We start from the raw sequence: 17,841 nt of genomic DNA, 5'->3' as shown, positions 1-17,841 counted from the left end.
AAAGCACAACATGAGCCCACATTTTATGACAATCTGCCCCTTTGAAAAAGGTAACAGCTAACAATGAGAAAGTCACCGGTAATTGAAATAGAAAATTTGAGAGAGTATATTAAGTAGAACAGCCGAGGATGAAATCTGTAAAACATATGGACAATTTTCCTCAGTGGGTGGGTCATGATGTGACACAAGTGGAAGACCCTCATTTTTCAGTTAGAGGAACCTACAGTAGTTTTATCCATTTTCTAAAATAAACACTGTAAGCTCAATCTGTAGGGGCTGACTGAGTTACAGTATTCAAGGCAAGTTTGTGCAGTACAGGCTGTACAATGCTGGCTAGTGCTCTCCTTGATTACAAAAGAGCCTCTGAGGTCAAGCAAAGCTTTAGGCAGTGTTGTAAATCACAAAAACCTCAGGGATTTGTACAAAAAGAAATACAGCTGAGAAATACTTTGCGAAGAGGACAGAAATGTCAGAAGAAGTTCTTCACAGCAGAGAATTAAAATAACCCAATGGAAAAGGCACGGTTCAAAGTAGGACGATGCTTGGCTGGTGTGTTGTGGAATAGCTTCACTGAGGTTACAGGACCTTTGCCATTCTTTCACCAGCACGGCATGGCCTTTATTTCATCTCCAGTTCTTTTCTCAATCATCTGCACCTAAACATGCCTGTACACACCACATGTTTGTTGCCAGTTTGGCCCAGTGATACAAACACACACTTTGCAGGTGGCTGTTGAGAAATGCCCGCCTTTTGCTCAGGGAAAATACATCCTTAAATAACCATTTTTCAAAGCTGTCACTAAACTTGTCCTATCCTTAGTATTAGTCATACCTGTTTAGGACAAATAAAAAATCTTGGGAAGGACAGGGAAACATTCTTATCATAGGATGTTTCTTCCTGTGTTCATACTTAACACACAGAAAGCTTTCACTTAAAAGTCAGCTTTCAGGTAACTGGGGAACTTTAATTTAAATAGTAGACATACAAAAATATTTTTTTTTAAACCATAAACCATCAATTCTCTTATCTTCTAGCCAGCTCCTTATTTAACATATAAATCCTAGCAATCAATATCATGAATATGTTCAGATTATTTATTTTGCATTGCTTTAACTAACTAAAAACAAGCCTTGTTATCAAAACAGAAAGATCCCCTCATTAAGAAGAACGTTACTGAAGTTTGTGCAAATGTTATCAGTCACCAGCAAAACCACACACTGTGATACAATGGTTACCTGGGGCACCCTGCAAACAAATTAAAATATGCAGTATTCAAACATTTAAAACCAAACAGGATTACACAAACTGGATTGCCACTTCATTATATGCTGAAATCTGATATCGCTTTAACATTCTTAACAGCACTATAGACAACAATTATACTAGAGACCAACAGAGATAAGATGCTTTTTTTAAACTATACAAGAGTGAAGTCTTACAGCTGTCTTTCAAATATTGGGCAGGCTTAACAGCACAGGGTTTCCATCTGCATGGAGTAATTGTTCCACTAATTTAAAGCCAGGATATCAGCCATGGTTTTCAGTACTGTTACTGCCAGAAGAAACACGAATTCAGTTAAAAACTCATGATCTAAATCACAGTCATTTGTTGTAACAGCCTACTCGTGAGGAAAGCCTGAATCTCAGCATTTGGGAAATCCAATCCACAGGTACAGGTGCATGAACTAAAAATTTTACCCCAATGGCTAAGCATTGCCCAGTACATCTCAAGGGTGGCTCATCGTGCAGAAATAACGCAGAAGCTAAAGCACAAAGCCGTAAAGGTAAGGTGGCTAAGGCTGTGCAGTCCCTCTCAGGAAAAAGGTGTTATATCAAACAGGATACAAAAAAGTGTGAGAGCTAAGGTGAGAACTAAGGGGCTGGAGATGCGTGACTTCAGTAAGAACAGAAGTTTCGGCATTCTGCGGAAGTTGTAAGAGAGTGCAGGGTTTATCTAAGATGCACGAACTGAAAACACCGCAGTAGCAAACTGAGTTTCAGAGTGAATGGTTTGAATTAATTTCCCGTGATTACCTGAAGAGCTTAAAGCATTGCATTTGTGTGCATGTGCGCGTGAGCTCCCTTCTGCCAGCAAGGCTCCCCTCCGCTTGTCTGCTCCAGAAGCAGTGAAATCTGACAGCAGTTCTTATTGTTGCGAATGGCATTGCGCAAATAGTAATGCTTTGCCTATCTACAGCCCCAGTCACACCAAACCTGTTCCAAAAATGCCAATTTCCCCTGCATTTTAAGTGTATGCTAGCAGTCCCTTCTCACAGGTCCAGGGTGTGTTTTCCGCTGACTTCAAAAATTCAGGCTATTGACAGATGTTCTCCCTGCGAATATTTCTTTCATTACTGTGTCTAATTGCTTTTTGCACTCATTTACATTTCTGATATCAACATCAAGTGGCAATGAGTTCCAGAGTTTACTTCTGCATTGTGCAAAATCTCCTCTGGGTTCTTTTTTTTTTTTTACAGTCCTACCTCATAATTTCATGCTGCTGCTGTAATCCCTCTCTATTCATTTCCTCCCTGCATTCAGGCTTTTACTCTTTTTCCTGAGTCACCTCTTCTTCAGGCTGAAGAGTTTCTAGTCTATTTAATCTTTCCTCTTACAGGAACCAAATTGCATTCCACTTGCAAGATACAACCCAAAACTACTGAAGGCAGTCCATATACCATCCGTGCTTCAGACAGCAGTACTTGGTCACAACTACTCAGTAAGGCAAGAAAATAGCACAGGAGATCTTACGATTAAAAAAAAAAAAAAACAACAAACAAAACCAACAACAAACAATACCTTCAGAGGGGCAGAGTAAAACTAGTGTAACCTCTGAGATAGAATAGCAGAAAGGCAAGCTATTAAAGCAAGTAAGAAAAAAAAAGGCTGTTAGATCTGTTTACAAAAAAAAGAAAATAAGACATGTGTTCATAATACACATTATTGTTTCGGTTGCTTTTGGTCTTCTTTTTTTTTTTTTTTTTAAAGGAAAGAAAACCTCAACAGTATCTAGAACATTCGGAGTAAAGGAGAAACAACATTTGTTTAAAGTACAGAAAAATGTGGGAGTAAATATAAAACCAACAGCTGTCATAGTCTCTGAAAACGCTGTGAGAGATGTAGTGGCATAAACCAATCTGACAAAACTATGCTTTTCCAGACAGAAAGTCAAGCTGTTATATGATTACAAATGACTCTAGTGAAGAGGAGTACTCATTTGTCGGAGCAATCAGTGCTGGACATGGCACTACACCTTTGGAGTATATTTATTATGAGTCACCCATGCTAGTAGATACAGATCATAAAGCTTTTACTGCAATCTTTAAAGACAGCTTGGAGTGGCACTCTTTGCTGCCTTCAGAAACTCATGCCAAAACTCTAGATATATGTCTTTGCTTTGGCATATACTGCACTGGAATATTTATCTGTAAAATGCTTAATTGCTGCATGCAACTTTCCACCAGAAAAAAAAAAAAAAAAGCTATATACATAGAATGAAATTGTGATAAATGCTTTTGCAGTCCAAACACATTTAACTGTTTCCAGTTAAAAAAAAAAAAGACAATTTATCCCCACAAGCTACAAATGAAGATTCTGCAAGAGTCACACAGCACTATATTAATGGGGAAGCCCAAAACAGGCTGAATGCAACTTTAGCTTTTAACATTTTGGGGAATATTTTAAGGAACTATGAGAGAGGGGTAGAGACCTATCAGTCTATGTGAGTCAGGGTATTCATAGTTGTCAATTTATAGAGAAGACTTCATGAGTTTCAGAGCAACCTACAGAATGACCACCTACCTATCTAATTTTGCTTCAACCTTCATTATACCTGCATGACTTTCTGCAGGGATGGTTTGGACTGCAGTGAATCAGAGAAGAATCACAGGTTTTGATTCCCATAATGTACCAACAGAGAACCAGGGTAAGTGCTACCACAATCAGAAACTTAGGCCATCCTGAAACACAGATCTGAATTATTTTCCTGTTTGCAAGAGGGTGAGCTGGAGTAACTACATTCTGGAGTAACTACATGTATCCGGATTTATGCCAATGATAGTCAAAATAAAATTTTGCCCACTGTATGACTAGAAGTAGGAATGGGTACTTGCATCTAACAGATGGGAAACACAAATTCAAATAATGGAATATGCACATGGAAACTGGTGACACCTCTTAGGAAATGTGCATTATTATGGCAGACAGTTAGGACTGATTTATTCCACTTGAATGGAAACAATTACTTTTAGATTATTACTCATTTGCATCCCAGGGTAGCCTTCTTGCATGATCTATTGGCAAGCCAACTTACCTTGCACATCAAAGTAAGTTGTGCAAGGGCACAGTGTATGCATAGTTAAGGGTACTGACAAGGGTCTGTGATTTTGTGGTGAAGAATTTTAACAGTCTTCCCCATTGCACTGATTCCAGTACATGATATCAAGCCTTCATTTTCCACAGTCCATCGGAGTGTGGAAAAGGAGAAGAGCTAGTTAGAAGATGCTTCAGAAAGGCCATGGGCAATAAAGAGGATCCTCATTTAGCCTCATTAACATACAGGATGGGAGCACTTTGGAGAATTATTATTTGCCCGCAGAACTCATAAAGTACTATAAACTACAAATGAACTATTTTTGCCAAAGAAGGGGTCAAGGTTATATCATTTCAAAGACAGGAACAAAATTACATTAGTTCGTGAGTTCTGCTCTGCCTAAAACGACATGAAACCTCTGATCAAATTAATATTTTTTGACCTGGGCTCAAGCTCTAACAAGTTTCTCCCTCACAAGGTACTTTCTGTACATGCCTACAATATCACAATTAATTTGAGTTTCTTTGTCAATAGTCTGAGGTTTTCCCAGGATTAAAAAGAGGGAGGTGATGTAATAAAGTCATGAGAGAATGTAGGCAGATACCACTGTAGGCTCATTCTTAGGGTTCAAATAATGTTTTAAAAAAGTGATATTTTCCTAACAGTAGGGACAGAATTAGTTAATCCTTGTTCAGGGCTTGAATAAGAATATTTGGATTTTAAAAAAAAAAAAAAAAAAAAAAAAACAACAAACCCAAAACAAACAAACAAACAAAAAAACAGAGCAGAAAGTCATGTTCTAGCTATATCCATTTCTACAAAAATAAAAGCAAATAACGCATCAGATTGAACGGTCTTAGAGAAATCAAGGGCGTGTGGACCGCCCTGGGTTTTGCCCGACACGCAGCTTATCCGTGAGCCCCAACAAATATTCCGATGACACCGCGGCTAAAAAAAAAGAATAAAGGGCGAAGGACAGGGCGGTGCTGTGGGGGCAGAGCGAGCCCTTCTGTCTGAGGGGGTGCTGGTCGGGGCGGCAGGCACCGCTAGATGGCTGCATCCCCCGCCTCATCCCCGCACTGCCTTCCCGCGGGAAACCCGCCTGCCGGGGCTGGCCAGCCAACGCTGAAACAATAGGTAAAAACTTAGCATGCAAACTCTCATCCGACAAAGGTTTTCTCTTTCTGGCTCACCCCTTCCGTCTCCCACTCCCCCCGTTTGAAACCACAAGCACAGCAAGTTTTGCAGTTGTATCTGGGTCCAGGCAGAGAGCAAATGTTCTTGATCAGATTCGGTGATTTCTTGGGGCAATGATAGGTGCCGAAATGTTAAAATCTGATAATCAAACAGGCCGAAGTTTAATAATTTGGAGGGGGTCGTAAGCAGGGGAGAGAAGGGGATCCAGCCAGCAGGATGACCTTTAAAGAAGGGCTGCTGTATGTGCACGGTAAATGCTTTTCATGGAAATTTCATGAGGGCTTTTCACGAGATAATTAAATACTGCCACTTTTCACCGATAGTTCCCACAGTTCAGGTAAATTTTCTACAGCTGATTGAGACAAAATAAGTTGCATTATGTTGTCAATAAAAAATATGCAAGACTGTACTTCTCTTACGTTCTACTAAAATTCTTTGCTTGCTCCAGAATCTCAGAGCCCCAAGCTTTTTGTTCTTAATCCAATGACTTTCGTGTACTCATTCACTGATCACAGTACTCATTTAATCATTTATTGTTGAATGAGATCTTTCTCTGTTCCAAAATCTGTCCCAGAATAGTACAGAGTATGTCTCAAGAGACTTTAAAACGAAGCTTTGCTACCAAAGGGTCTTTTATGTCAATGGGTAACTAGAGCTGTCAGCCTCTTTTCCCAGACATTTTTGTCCTGCTTTGTGTGTGTACAAGCAAAAGAGAACAGAAAATTATGTTGGGCTCCCTTGAGTGGCCTGGGATGAATCAATGCTGTATTAGCCAGCACAAAATCACCAGGCTTATACCTTCAGATATTAGCATTACAAATCAAAAAGGGTATTTTAAAATCTTTTTTAGCAATAGTTCAAGTGCAAAATACAGAACTGCATAATGCCCTCCCAGCTCCATCTTTTCCCTCCCCTCTCCCTGCTAAATACATAAAGGGGGGAGCGTTTGATCCCCAGAGCCTCAGAGCAGAAAACTGGGTTTTTTTTTTGTCTACTGTAACGCATATGATGTTAGCATTACATTTCCTTTTGCAGATACGTCTTTATCTTAAGGCCTGTTTTTTTCTGAGTATCTTAAACAGCACTTTTTTTGTTCAACACACTGTGCAGTGAAAGGTAAGTATTGTTTTCTGCATTTTACATGCTGGCAAATTGAAATGTGCTCTTTTCCACATAGCTTCAAACCGTGGGTAGGAACCCATGAGGTTCCCCCCATCCGCCTCCTTTCCATACACCCTGCCTCTCCAAAATCCTGCCTTCGCTGCCAGCGGCACTGCCTGCCCACCCTGCCCAGCGATGGCAGCCACACTCTGGCGCACTCAGCTGCAGAAATTAGTCCTGGGCTGTCTCAAACTGGGCAACGAAATGCAGTTGGTAGCCACCTGTGAAAATCCTGGTTTCCATGGCACTCACTGCGTGGGAAGGCAACCGTGAAAGGAAGCGAGAAGAGGAGCCCCTTGTTTGATGGAGAGTCCCATGCCTTAGCCCCAAGGCAAGCTTTGCTCTTTCTCCTGGGCCACTCACCCACTAAGCACTGAAGTTCTTGGGAGAAAAAAAGTGTACATCTGAAGAAGTAAATTATTAAGATCTGCTTCTGTATTACAAATACATCTCACCTCGGCAAATGGAGGTGCTTGTTTGTTCAAAGACTATGAAATGTTGCATTTTGTGAAATCACCACTTAAGCAGAAGATGAGAATTCTTCTCATTTATCTTAATGGGACATTAACTGGAAATTTAATTACAAGGGAGAGCTAATTATCTGCAGGTTTGCCAAACTGCAGATGGAATCTACTCAATAGACTGAAATCTGAATGCTGAAGCCGATGTGAACATAAGTGCAGTTTAGTGAGGGGAAAATTTGAACGGAAACTAAATGAAAAGAACAAAATTTCCTGTAACTCCTGACACAGAACCTCAAACGAGGCACCTCTCGCTGTACTGTTCCCCCAGCTGTCTCTCCCTCAGTCCTCAGATCTTCTCTGCCCGTAAAAAATGAAATAACACTGGTTCAGCTCACAATGCATCTCACTTGGTGCTTGTTGTTCGCCGTTGCCCTAAGCGGACACCAAGGAAGAGCGAGGACAGAGCACGGCGATCTGCTACCTCCAAATACACTCTCAGCCTCTTACTATTTTCAGCTCAGGGAATTTCCTGAGTTTGACGTAGTTTATCTATTAGTAACCCTCAAAGGGTCTCTCTTCCAAGCATTTGTCCTGTCTCCCCTTGAACTCCTGATCCCCTTCCAGCCTTGTCCTGGCTCCCCTTGGTCTGAATGTATCCTGCCCCATTTCCTCTAATTGTGGCCCTGAAGAGAGTGGGGAGGGGGAGGAGGGCGGGGGACGCAAGATTTCTAAAATAAATAGTTTTCAAGTTCTTACTGCTGTGCTGCCCTTCCTAGCCTGAGTCTGCAAGTCCAGCCGCAGAGCTCACACTGTGCTTCCTCTCACTGCATGACAGAAAACGCTGTACGTGGCAGACGGCAGCCTCAGGAAAGCAGCAGGACACCACGTTGGTAGGAATTAAATACTTCGGACCGGATTCGGATCACAGAAACCGGGTGTAAACCTGGAGTCATGCAGTGCAGTTCGGAAGCGTTATCCTGGATTTACTTAGTCATGGCTGAATTCAGCATCGGGCTTTTTGTTTTTTAAAATCGTCTGGTTTCCAGGCCACAGTGGGGAGTGTAAGAGAAGGAGCAAAAGGAAAAATAGGTTATTGTATTAGTAAAATGCATTCCTATTCTAACAAGTATTTCTGCAGCTTTTGGATCCCTACAAGAATTTTGCCTTCAAACACACGTATACACATATAAATGTCCACAGAGGTATGAGTATATAAATATTTCAGCTTTCCCACTAGAAGCTAGTCTGTTTTGGCAGAAAGAAATTATTCTGTCCCTTTTCTCACTTCCCTCTTTGTTCTTTATTCTCTGACATAATTTCAAAGCTCTGACACCGAATTCACTCGCAGCTGTGTTAAACTGCACACCGGTGGTTAGCAAACCTGGCCAAGTCACAGGGGGTCTTGGTTTGTTGGCAATACTGAAAAACGTCCTGGGGAGAAGCTGGGTTCTTCCTCATCAGAAAGAACATTCCCATCCTGGAAGTTCTGGCAAATTGGGAAGTGCCCAGAAAAGATTCACTTCTAATTACAAGTACTTAACAAAACTATGAAAAGGGGACTTTTCAGTCTGTTTCTGCCTGTTGGCATTTTAGATTTTGAATTTCCCTGATTCAGTGCAGGGAACAAAAAGAAGGGGGAGGGAAGGTTGGCAAGGGCATTTGCTTCCCAGTATCAAAATGAAACCCTGTAATACAATGTGCCCGCTTCTGCCTCTCCCTTGCCTCCCCGAGCCACCCTCCCCCCTGGGCACCGAAGCTGGATGGAGCTACAGGTTGTCTCTATGGCAAACAGTAGGCCCTGGACACCAGCCCACCTCAGAGCCAGGCTGTAGGTTCAAACCCCAAGCTGCCTCAATACCAAGCTGTGAGGGTGAGAGTTCAATGTCCTCCTCTGCTCATAACTGTTTTCCCGCGCTTTTGTTACATCTACTCCATTTCTAGGGTCTCTCCAGGGACCTGGGTTTGTAGGACAGACTTGGCGCTCTGGTGATCTTCGGAGCTCTTCCTCTGTGATTTTATAAGGCTTTTTATGCCCATGCAAAAAGAGAGGTAAGAAGAGACGATCTGTACCAATCCCAAACTGTTATTTCTTGGCTTGCAGAAAAACAAATGGAAGGTCATCCTAGTAAGCAGCATGGAAATCAGCGCTGGTGGCACTTTGCTCGCACACTAAGAAATGTCAAATTGCAGAAGAAGGTTCATATTCAGTCATTTTACATTGTATTGTGGAAGTCAAAGCCTGTAACACACGTGCATATTAACGCATAATGAGTTATTTCATAGGACAGAGATGGATGTGCCATACCACCGGCTTCTTCCAACACAGCACCACTGTGCTTTGCCTCCTATATCTTCTTCCCAATGGTTATGTGTCGATTATGTGTTTTCTTCCCTTGCAGTGCAGTCCTTGGTATCCTTGACACTCCTTTCTGTGATTCCTAAAGGAACTATTCTGGAAACAGTATTTGCTCATTTTCAATGTCTTCCATTTGTTTCCATACTATTAAGAAGATTAGCATAGAAATGTATTCACCATCTGTACGACAGAACTATGGCTTAAGTTATAGCTAAAGTAAAATACAGGTAAACTAAATTTTTCCAAGTATTGCCTCTTAAAATTTGACAGGCTTTCACCCTGAAACTGGAGCTACATCAGATGAGAAAGGATTAAGCACAATCTAAATCCAAAATTGTTTCACAACTACAAAATACATAAAACAATGGAAAAACTGTATATCGGAGAGAAGAAAGAGAAAGTCAGTTAGGAAAGAGAAGTTTTTCTCTTTTACATAATTTCTCAAAGTTATTTCAACTGGGAAATAAATCACATATTATTTTTGTGAACCTGAATGCTCGTGTGTAAATCAAATGCACATACTATTCCATATTTGGAATTGAAAATTTCAGGAAGAGTGTGGAAAATGGACTTTTAAACTGTTCACCACCTACTCCTCGCCCTCCCTCCATCCCTTGCAAATGCTACATATGTGTACTGTATGATCAGTAAACAGGAAGCAACATGGAGTCTTGTCAGAAATGCCACAATCCCTCCCCCGGCTCACGGTGAAAAGCGGCTGTGTTCGCTGCAAGGGACTGCCAACATGGCATCTCAGAGCTAACAAGATCTCTTCAGCACGTCTGTGAGGACACATGCCAGCAACCCAGGTGGACTGGCTAAAGCGGCGTGTTGTCATTTTTTAGTCTGTTACTCCAAGCCATTGTGCTATTGTTCTTGAAGAGGATGAGGGACCTATGGTTTAAGGTCTTAGGGGAGCTATCAGAAGTGGGGTGTGGAAGCATCCATTCATGAATGTTGGGCAATGCCACCTTGGGCCTTCATGGCTACTGCTACTGGTGAACCTCAGTTCAAACTCCCTCTGAAGGAGTTCGGAGAGGATCAGTAATGGCACAGTCCTTTGCAAGCAGGTAACAAACCCTCTGACAAGTTTTGAGCTGTAGCCAGTCTTCAGCCTGGCTCACCTGATTTTTCAAGACTGCCTGGCTCAAGATAGCATTCCTAGTGGTGAGACATGAGAGGGTATCCCTGACTGGTCAGCTGAAACAGGTCAGCCCCTAGAGACCAGCAAGGAAGGCAAGACAAACTTGAAGATACAAGACATTTGTTTTCTTTGCTCTGATTGTTTAGATGTATCATACAGAGCAGGCAAGTACTTCCAGTTGAGACAAATGGCCTGAGTGAATCACATAGTGGATATAAAGTCTGTATTTGATGATCTTGCTAATGTTCTCACACAGTCCTTGGGGAATATCAGTCTTCAAGCTTACAGGAAGGACTAAAAGATCTCTTGCATTCTCAGTCCCTGGGGCAATCTCTTGACCATGTTCTCAGCGCGTGGCGTTATCAGGATCCACCTTGTCTCCTGGTGAGCACTTGGCACTGATGATGAAGCTGACAAAACTGTGTTCAAATCAAACAGATTTCAGCACACTGATTGCCACTGCCTGTTTTACGTGTGCGGTCATGTTCCCAGTCACCTGTCTTGAGCAGTTTCTTTGTAGTCCACCTACCAGTGACAGTGTTCTTACCACAGTTATGGTAGGTAGGGATGTGAACAGTCCATTAAGTAAATATTGATGCTTTGCGAGTGTAATTAAGAGAATCATGCTTTTCCAGGAACCAATACCTGTGGTTTATTTTTGTTGGATACAGAGAGGTCTGTGATAAAATCTTTTAAGGTATTTAAACATTTAGGTAGCTTTTAGACCTTTAAGGCAGATTTTATTCTCAGTCAGACAGCATGCTTGACAAATAGGTTTCTTTTTGCTGCTTGTGTCTTTGTGATATGGGACAATTTCTTCATTATAGAATGATATATCTGTTATAATAATGTTTGTCTTGCTTGGGTTAAAAATAGGAGAATTGGGATTTCATTAATCTCACTGAAGGTTTTTTTCTCACATTTGCTCATTGAGTGTAGTAGCTCAAAAGGAAAGCATGAAATTTTAGCCGTGTTAAGTATGCATTTGTCTTAAAAAGTAATGATACCCCGATAAAACCTCGGTTGTTAGTTCCGCCATTCTGCAGATGACACTAATGATTACGCAGCCCTGAAAGTGGATGTTGCTTCTCCCCAGTTCACATTCATTTGTGTTCAGAATACGTCCAAATTCATGAAGTATTGTCTGAACTTTGCATATAGTCTCAATGTATTAAACCAGGCCTTTTTAACCACTTGTTTAATATTTTTCTGGAAGACCCTATATGCAGAAGACATTCTAAATGGTAGTGTCTACATTTCCTAACCAAAATAATGAAGTAAATAATTTTTATGCTACATTTACAAAGTCCAAGAAGACATCCATGTTGGTGTTTTTTTTAAACACCATTGCAGCTGACCAATGCATTAAATGGCTGTTGGCATGGATAGTCCTGCTGTGTCCTGCGTCTAGGCACAGACACAGCTGTTAAATGCTGAGCTGTCAAGGCAACCACATACATCTTCAGAGGGCTTTGCCACAATGACCACACATATACACCAGACAGAAGATTCTTTCAGCAAAGAAATAATTGCTTTGTCAACAACGCTTCAAACTATTGACAAGAAAGCACTTTTCAGTTTGCTCTGAGGACAAAAAGCTGTGCAACTGTCATGAGTTTGAACACACAGGACTGCTTTGGTTTCCTCAGTCCACTGAATTACCTTGGGAATTTAGAAAAGGTTTTGTTTCTGCAGCCTAAAATTTGAACAAAACTTAGTTGCTCATTTGTTTTTCAGTTCAGCAGCCAGCTACAAATATAATGCTGTCTTCTCCTGAGGCTTCATGCTCAACACTCAGATAGTCAGCTGGGTCTTTTTTTCTGGTGCGAATACTTTCTTCTCAGGAGATGAAAATGTAGATGACCCCAGGCAAGTTCACAGAAGGTTTTAAAAGAGATTGTTATAAATCAGTCTTGTGCCAGTCTTGAGAAGTAGTATTTGCAGTCCTATTACCTGTACCAGAAAGACAACCTTTTCACTCTTACCAAAAGCAAGTAGTTCAAACATGCAGACTAGATGTCCCCTCAATGGTATGTGTCACACGTCAGATTATTAGTAGATCTTCCATGCCCCATATCACAGAGGAGCTTGTAAACACCATTACAGGCCCATCTCTGAGATCTGCCAACTCAGCTCTTGTGCCTCATCTCCAGGAGCAAAAACACGGTGTGCCTGACCAAACTGGCAGCATAGTCAGCAGCAGGACTATTTTTTTCTCAGCTGAAATGACTGCTGATCTCCAACCTCCCCTCATTTCCTTCATCTGGCTTGCAAAATGGTAGCGGGCAGGAGCGGAGGAGGTTGGCCTCTTAGCTGAAGTGGCAAGAGTTAGTGGTTGCTGCCTCAGGAAACTGCTCAGCGCAGCCAGCCAGAAACATGGGCCTCAGGGAAGAAGGACTCACCACAGCCAGCTGTGAGAAGCGATTTCTTTCTCCAGAACTGCTTTTTTCTGTGTCTTTCACCAAAAACATAGCCTGGATGTATGGTGCTGTAGAGGGGCATGGCATTGAGCATATGCAAAAATGTTCCAGCGCCGGAAAGACTGGGCTGTTTCCCGGTCGTGCCTTCAGCCAGCTACCCTGAGCAGATCAGGACTGCTGTAGATCATGCAAACAAAGAGGCATGTGGCAGATCATGCAAACAAAGAGACATGTGGCAGAAGTGAAGTTGTCTGAGCTGAAACCTAATGGCAAACCTGAAATGACCCCTGCCAAGTCAAAGAAAGATGAGGTGGCCAGAGCTTGTTTCAAGCTGGTTGAAAAATGGCTTGCTGAGAGTTTAATGGAGGCAACACAAATTCTCAAAAGCATTTGGCTGGTTTGGGCTGTTGTTGTCTTCTTGCCCCAGTGAGAAACAGATTAAAGCACGGAAAATATCTAATCAGCTGGAGTGAATTAGTCTATTAAAATCAGTGTGCATCCTCGTGTGAGTACAGCTATGCACATGTGTAGGTGTTTACAGGAGCAGAGCCTTAGAGGCTTTGACCCTGCCAACACGTTCACACATGCTTAAGTTCACAATCCCATTTGGCAAGTGGAAAATCTCACTGTGGTATTGTACAAGCCTGAGAGTTGGCAAGATAAGGACCTTGGACTCAATGTTTTCTACAGCAAAGCATCTTTTTGGCACTAAGGAAATGATAAAACATAGCTGAATAATCTATCAGATACACAAATCCTGTATGTCTTAAACCAAAAAGTATTCAGGGAAGGAACTATATTTTTCCACAGCTGAGGTCAGTGTTTAACATATTGTGGGTGCTACCAAAATTCAAATAATAAATAGATAAAATAGCTTGGCGACATTTATTTATTTGCTTCTTTGTGGATTTATGAGAAGACTAACAATAATAAAAGAGGAACATATTGCTTGTTATCATTAATTTTGTGGTTTAATAGTGTTTTATTTATTTAGGTTCAGAAAACTTCAAAACTGAAAAATCTATCTATGTTTTCTAGGTGCCTGGTAACATTTGAAAGCTTATATAAATAATGCAGATCTCAGGTTAGCCTTGCCCTCCAACACTTATTTCGGATTCTTGGATAACAAATAAGCTCAACAGCAGGCAATACTGCATGTGACAATGGCTCTTGGGAGAAAATTCTCCAATCTACCTGGAGTTGGACTAAACTCTCTCATTAATTTCACATGGATCATCAGAGAGCATCTGTGAGATGAGATGGCAACAGTTGGTGGATGACACAACCCCGCTTGCCCACAGAAGCCTTCCCTTCAGCACTACTCATTTCCTAAGACACACAGTCCCACATTCTGCATTCTTGACTGAAATCGTGGAAATAAAATGCTGTGAATTAAAAAGCTGTGTCATAGGCAACCTGAGGATACCCCCGATACCTCCTTTCGAGCCAGAATTTATCAGGTCAGCAACTTCTGACTCCTCCTAGCCCATTTGGCCACCTCTATAACCAGCATGTTAGCAACAGGGAAACATACCCCTCTGTGACAGTAACTGGCTCCTTTTTGAGGCCCCATTTTACACTGTCAAAACAAAGAGAGGCGTCAATGCAAGCAAGAGCTAGAGCCAGGGAGGAATAAGAAGCCACACTTGCAGTGTAGAGCTCTTTGAAGCCAGTGAGTATAACCACGCTTTGGTTTTAGCAAAACTTTGCAGCAGGTGGTCTGTGTGGTTTTGTGACCCAAAAGTTTCATTTTAAGTTTGGCGGTCTGGGCGAAAGAAGACATTTGGGAAGAAATCGGGTGAAAAATTCAGGCATATCTTTGAAATCTTCAGGAATTCTTCACTGAGCTGCCTGGTTTCTAGTTCAAAGTAAGATTTCACTGGAATTTTCCAGTAAAATTTCTAAGAGCTTGAATTTTGATCCATTGTACATATATTTGAGAGTAAAATAAAGAAGAAAGAAAAGAACTTGTATTTTAAACCAGTTTATTTCAACATTTTTAGTAGTCTATAAATTTTGCAGATTAATTTAGTAAATGTTGCATAAACACTTTCTAATGTCTTAGAACTTAATATTAGTAAGACTGCAGTTACAAGTTTCCTTTTTTTTTTCTTCAGAAAAATGGTTTGCAACATTCATGTAGTGAGAGGAAGAAAGCAGAGGCTATAAAATACTCTGCTGATAAAAGCAGTATTACTGATAGAAATTTCTAGGTTTAAATAGTCCTCATCACATTTCTCTTACAAACTTAAGAATATTCTTTATAGCAATTTCATAATGTAGCTATCTAAAGCTTCTATATTAAGCCCTGGATTCAAGCAGGTATTCATTTTTTGTGACTTTACAGGTACAATTGGTACATTGCTCCTGGCAGACTGGCAAGATAGCACACAGGAATTATCTCATTTAACTGTAGATCAATGCCATGACTGCAACTATAAAATTGTAGGCAAATTGTACAGTAACTACAAGGTTATTATCAATCACTTTTAGCTCTGCAGTGGCACAGGAGAAAGGACAGGTACTGTAATAGGCTCTCTGCTGAGTACATTTCATTAATATACTCTGTTTTCTTCCAGTCTTGCACATCTCTTGCTCCCGATGGCTACTTTTGCCTTGCTAGTGATAAAAGTAGGGAAATCAGCCCAGGTTCAAGTACATACATCAGGATCAGTGATGCTTTTCTTCTTGGGTGGGGAACTGGCTTACAGGATACACCCAGAGGGTGATGGTAAATAGCTCTTGTTCAAACTGGGAACCTGTCACAAGTGGGGTTCCTCAAGGATCGAAACTGGGCCCAACGCTGTTTAGTATCTTCATAAGTGAGCTGGATGATGGGATCAGCGCACCCGATGAAGTTTGCTGATGACACCAAACTGAGTGGGGAAGGGAAAGCCACCTTGTAGGAAGACTTGGGTAGGCTGGAAGAGGGGGCTAACAAGAACCTTATGATGTTCACCAATGACAAGTGTAAGGTCTTGCACCCGGGAAAACATAATCCAAGACTGCAGCGCAGGCTGGGATCTACTCATCTGGGGAGCAGCTCTGTGAAAAGGGACCTGGGAGTCCTGGTGGACAACAAGCTCAATATGAGTGAACAGTGTGCTGCTGTAGCAATGAAAGCCAACAGGATGCTGGGTTGCATCAACAAGGGCATCACCAGCAGAGGTAAAGAAGTCATTATCCCACTCTACTCGGTGCTTGCCAGGTCACACCTGGAATACTGTAGTCAGTTTTTGTCCCCAGTAGACACATGTGGACAGGGTCCAGAGAAGGGCTACCAAGATGATCAAAGGTCTGGGAAGCTTGCCATATGAGGAAAGGCTGAGAGAATTGGGCTCGTTCAGCCTTGAAAAAAGATGGCTTAGGGGAGACCTTATCGCCACGTTCTAGAATTTAAAGAAGATGGAGAGTCCCTTGTTACAAGGAGTCACATGGAAAAGACAAGGGGTAACAGGTACAAGTTACTTCAGGGGAGATTCTGATTGGACACAAGAGGAAAATTTTTCGCCATGAGAACAATCAGCCACAGGAATAATCTCCCCTGGGAAGTGATGGATTCCCCATCATTGGACACTTTTAAGATTCAGCTGGACAGGGTGCTGGGCCATCTTGTCTAGACCGTGCTTTTGTAAATAAAGGTTAGACCAGATGATCTTTGAGGTCTCTTCCAACCAGGTATTCTATGACTCTATGACTCCATGATTCTATGATTATAGATGAAAAGGTTTATTTAGTTATTTATTATTTGTTAGAATAATCACATAAGCATTAATAAAATCAACCAGTATCCTTCTGCTTTCCTTGGTAATTATTAGGTCACAACCCTAAGTGGAAGACAAAGCAAAACCAAAGGTCCGTAGTGGATTTCCAGTGTAGGCAGGTGTTACTTTACTGAACATGTGTTACTTTACTCAACATTACAGAGGCATAAAATCAAGAGGCTGGTTAAACCCCAGTATGTTCCTCAACAACTGATCTGATTTTAATATATAATGCATAGAGGCAGGAACAGAGCCAAGGGCTTTGTCACTGCTTCTCATTATCAATAACCTTTTTTGCTCATCTCAAATATTTCCTTTTAAAATTCCCCTTTTAAAAACATATTTCGTTCCTGACCAAAATCCTTCATTTCAGGTACTCCTCTGACTTCAGTTCTCTCATGGCCATGGTGGAATTTAACATTCTGGGCCAGGGAAACAGTTGCAACACCCATTTTCACAAAAGAGTCTCTTGGGGATTTTACTCCAGAGGAGAACTGAGTACAGTAGTCACTTGCTCCAGGATTTCTTCTTACCTGCCTATATTTTATTTTTCCACCATAAACAGAGGAAGAGGAGGGGCTTCCAGGAGAGTAAGGTGGCAAATTTACTCCTGCTATCAGTACAAAAGTGGGCGTCATTCAAGAAAGAGCTGTCTGGTGATAATCTCCAACTACTTCAGAATCATTTTGCAAAAATAATATCTGACAGTATTTCACAAGGCTATTCTAACACAGAACTTTTTGCTAAGTTTTGATGTAAATATATAGGGACACATTATATCCTTGTGACCAGTGCATCCTTCCAAGGACAGCATTAACTCAACCTGAACAACAAACTCTTGACTTTAAACTACGATGGCTGTTGCAAATGTAGTTTGTAGGCTGATGGTTTGACAAACTTTGTATCTGGGATCTGAGTCTATTTTTCACCCCCAAAACTGCAGAGAAAAATTCCTGTCCAGAGATTTAGTTCAGGACAAAACAGGTCTGCTAGCCAAGAAACTTAGCCACTAACCTGCTGAGTG

The 17,841-nt window shown here is 41.4% G+C and overlaps 1 protein-coding gene across 1 annotated transcript in view; it reads right to left on the bottom strand.

The window, feature by feature from the left end:
• The window catches only part of THEMIS (thymocyte selection associated), a gene marked incomplete at both ends in the record, with an annotated part of 78,133 nt that overhangs the window by 10,377 nt on the left and 49,915 nt on the right, over window positions 1-17,841 (bottom strand). The gene's annotated exons all lie outside the window — the stretch shown is intronic.

Source organism: Vanellus vanellus, assembly GCF_965231255.1.
Source record: "Vanellus vanellus genome assembly, chromosome: 3".
NCBI classification, from domain to species: domain Eukaryota; kingdom Metazoa; phylum Chordata; class Aves; order Charadriiformes; family Charadriidae; genus Vanellus; species Vanellus vanellus.
The sequence above is the reverse complement of the archived record's forward strand: the minus strand, read 5'-3'. Positions and strand labels throughout refer to the sequence as shown.